This window comes from Etheostoma cragini, chromosome 4, assembly GCF_013103735.1.
Source record: "Etheostoma cragini isolate CJK2018 chromosome 4, CSU_Ecrag_1.0, whole genome shotgun sequence".
NCBI classification, from domain to species: domain Eukaryota; kingdom Metazoa; phylum Chordata; class Actinopteri; order Perciformes; family Percidae; genus Etheostoma; species Etheostoma cragini.
Genome location: NC_048410.1, coordinates 8,452,446 through 8,457,043, shown reverse-complemented (window position 1 = coordinate 8,457,043; position 4,598 = coordinate 8,452,446).

The window sequence follows — 4,598 nt, the reverse complement described above, 5'->3', positions numbered from 1 at the left end:
AGCGAGACAGTGGGAACACACACATCAGATAACACTATTGTACAGTGATGCAAAGAATATCTTGGGGCCTGTTGCACGAAAGTAGAATAAAGATATCCAGGATAACTGAAAAAGCTCAGCTTGACTTAGTGTGATCCGCTCATTGCAGCTTAATCGGTTGCACGTTTGCCCCCGCCCCCCCCACATGCGTTTTTCCTGGGAACTATCTCGATACAACTCTGCCAAGCTCCTTTTTTGAAAATATGTGAGAGGTGATGGGAGTGACCGTGTGGTATTTAAGTAATTTTAAATGCAGGTTGCGCTTGATTCTTCTTTGTTTATGTATGGACACCAACCATTTCAGTAGGCTATACCGGTAAAACTACTACTAATATACTGTAGGTCTATCTCTATCTGCTTCTGTGGTCATTGCTGAAGTGAATGGGGAGTGGCTCACTGTTTAGGAAGACAGTAGAGAGTGGCAGTGTAGGGTAAAACCTTTATTTCAGAGCAGTGTTCTCGCCTGCTGAATCCCTCATGGCGTATGCAGCATACTGGATGAGTCTTGTGAGTACATCTGCTACTTTTCACCCTCCTCTCTCTTCGATTTGACCCTCTGGCATTACACTTTTATAGCTCTTGAGTAAAGCTTGGCACTGGTAGATACACTGCATGTTTTAATTTAGCCTATTGTAGTAAACCTGAACAACTTGTCTGAAGGTGTATGAGCTGCTGAATGCTCTTTAAAACTTGGCCTGGACTGCACAAGATAATCTTTGAATTCAAATAAATTATTGTAAGGGCCTTTGTCACACATACAGGGTTTAGATATGAGGGTGTGTGACTGTTTAAACAGAGATAGGCTTCAACACGCACACTTGAATTAAACGCACAATGAATTAGTTCCTGTTATTCCTCAAAGTAGGGACTGGATGTAAAATGCACTGCAGCGTCTTAATGTTACTGTTTCTACTCAATGTATTATGTGAATACAATACATATTACTTACAAGTATACCTAAATATAATAAAATGCTTATTCGACCAAAGTTTGCGTTTTGATTGTTATGTAGCATTAGAGTTTCACACAAAAAATGTTAGATAAAGCAAGAATAGCAACAAGATGAAAGAAGTTGTACATGAAACACTTCGTCAGATGAAAAATGTATAAACCCCCAACACAATAGGTTGAAATAACAGCATCCTGTACAGACCTTCCATTGTACTCACTGGCAAGAACTCCTTCAGCACAAGCTGGTGCATGTATGTGTTTGTGTGTTTAGCAACGAGGAGCAGCTGTTTTTGTACTTGAAGTCCACCTAGCAGGTCTTTAACCTACAATCCCAGCGCAGGGTCTGGCTATAGCAAAGTACTAGCATTACCTCCTGCTGTCTCATAGATACTTACTCATCCCGTACCCACAGACACACTTCTTGCAAGATTGACTTTAAAAGGCATTATTTTCCCCCAAATGTGTTATATTTCCCATTATATATATATTATAAAATAAGTTGGAAATAGAAAAAGAAACTTTGTAATGTATGTGGTCATAAGAATTTTGGGAGCTAAAATGGAGCCACAGGTCAGAAAAGTAAGCAACTTCGTGACTTACTTGCATTACTGTAGATGTGTGGGCATAGTTCTGAAGTGAAAGGCCAATGCTGGATTGCAGTATACTGTATACGGTTTACAGTGTGTAAAGGAACTTTGTGTTTGTCTCCCCCTGCTGAGCTTGCAGATGCTGTCTGATCAGATTAGACTTGCTTGAATGTAAAGCTGCCGCCCAAGAAAACTATTTGTGCTCACTCTTTTGTTTGAAGAGGTGCAGTAAACCCAGAAATTCCTGAAATACTTTTATCTTTACTAAAAGTCACATGTATTGTAACCAGGAATTCCTCTTTATCTTTATAGAAAAGTGTATATGTATGTTTTTTGGATGTTTTTTTTTTTTACATGTTTTTAAAATTCTGTAAATGTTTACAGTTATGTATCTGCAAATGACTGCAGAGCTGTTAAGCATTATAAACTGCCTGTCTAGTTTGTGCCAAGCCCTGCTCTGGGAACAGGAGCCTGTGTAGGTGACCCACCCAGTGTGTGAGGTGGCCATGGGCAGAGTTTGTAGATGTCTGAAGTGCTGTGGTGGATATAGTGGTGACTATAGAGTACGACACGAGTCTAAATATAAAGAAGTGAGCAAGTTTAGCATCGGAGTCCAGTTACATATGCACACTTATTTGGCCTGGCGCTCGCAAAAATGTTTATGACAACATCTGGCATTTCCTCCATTCATTTTCAATCAAAACGGTTATTTTGCACATCACAATTTGTAAGTAAACCTGAATTTTGTCTTGTCTCCTGAATGGGAAAAAAAGTTAAAACAGGAAAAATATTAAATATATACAGTATGCACAGTATATACTGTATATATATATATAATATCAGAGTTCAAGGTGTTTTCCCTATTGATTTGTTTGACTGTAAATGCCACATCTTTCCAAAAGTCAATGAGTAATCATGTTAAATAACAGTGATTTTAATATTGACAAAACTAATCGGGATTATGATTTTTATTCCATTATCGAGCAGCTCTATCTCAGACAACACTTATGTTATCACTGGTTCCTGTCACTTAACTGAATCTTTGTGTGCAAATCTGGTAAGCTCTAGTCAAAGGTCCACAAAACACACAACACAGGTCACACTAGTGATACTAGTCCTACTAGGCTTTGGGAGGTTACAGTACAAGGCAGCTCTTTTTTAGCCTGTAAAACCAGTTAGTTTTACAGGCTGGGTGATTTGGCCCTTCACATTAGCAAAGGTGTGTCTGTCTGACAGGGAGTGTGTCATGCTGCGGGGGTGTGTGCAATAGCATGTGTGTGCATGTGTTCACACATGTGCAAGCCTGCTTGGGCATTTGCAGAAGTGCATGTACATTGCAACGTGTAGTACTACTGCAGGGCTGTGTGGCGGCTGTATATCTGTTTATCGGATACAGAAAAGGTATAGAAAAGCAAACATGTATGACAACATTCATTTGCTGTGTAAGCACACTGGTTTATCAGATGGAATACAGCAGAGGTTTTGACACTGTGGGCCTACCATCAGACAAAATCAAGATAACTGATCCTTGAACCCCACCTCCACCACCAGAGTTTTTTGCCTGCATGTCCATAGGTTTACAGCACAGGATAAATACATATAATATATGGCTGAAATTTTGCTTGACTGAGTTATGGCTCCGAGAATGATTTGTGATGCAAATTGTGCATTAGGTGTTCTAAAGTATCTTTATTGGCTCTATGAGCTGTCACAACCACTTGCTTCAGCATGAGTTTAAATACACCTTCAGGAGGACAGCAACTTCAGAGGGTTGGGACAGTACAACACAATAACACATCGTGGTTCCAGTGTACTGCCTTCTTAATTCTCTCCTAAATTAAGTGTTCATTAAATATGAAATGAGTTGTGCTGCTCCCGCGCTTTTCCAGTTATGTATCAGCAGATTCTCATATTTAATCAATGCAAAATATCCGCCCTATGGTGTTTGTTTAAATAGTCTTTAATGATGTCTTAATTCTGTATGTCTTAATTCTGTAAGAAATCTAAGGGATGGGATTTCTTGACATTCAGTGTATTCAGTATTGCACTCACAGTGGTGTTACTGGTTGAATTAAATGTGGCATCCTTAAATCCTTTTATGTCACATGCAACAAGGAAGACTAGTTTTAGTAACCATTCAACCTGTGTGCTGCCACAACAGGTGTTTCTTATCTTGGCTGGTTTGAACTCAAATAAAACAGTACAAATATTTTTCATATTTTGCTGAGGTGTGCTTTTAAAACCTTCTTAAGTGAAAGGCGGATTTTATCACATTGACTCTCTCAAGAAATGTATTGTCTGCACACCCCACCCAAGAACTGCACAAAGGGATGTGCAATACACCCAAGTCATTGCTAGGAGAAAAAGGCTCAATACGATTATTGCATTTTGCACATGCATTGCTTTTTGTAAATTTTCTCCCACATAAACTGTATTTGTGTTTTTGGCAGTGTAGAATGTAATGCTGTCTTCCCACTTCTGTAGTTCTGTAGTTTGCTGAGTATGTTGTTCAAAAAGTTTAAGTGAAACATCTTAAAACTATGAAAGGTGAAAGTTAAGAAAGCCAACACCCATGTCTCAAGCTCCAGTAAATGCATTAGTCATGTGTTCTGTAAAAACACTCCCTACATTCTGGTTTAACAAATAAATATTTCGTGCCAGCTGTTTTGATGCACGTGAATCATGATACAATTTGCCACAGATAGATAATCTTTCATTGTCACAGCCAGTGTCTTTATTGATAATTCTCACCTGGTGACCAGATGTTAAAATAACCAGGATTAAATCATTATCATTCCCTGCGGTTATCCCCGAGAAGTGATGATGTCATTGCAAAATAGGATGAGGTGGAAAGTTGTCTCAGATAATTCACCCTGATGTAATAAAACTCTGGCCTTTCCCTTTATTCTCACAGGCAATTAGGCAGCCAGGCTGGTTGAACAATCTTTTATTGTTGTGTGTGTACAGTACATAAGCATGTATGTGCCTCTATGCCTGTGTGTGCTTAATGACTATATATCA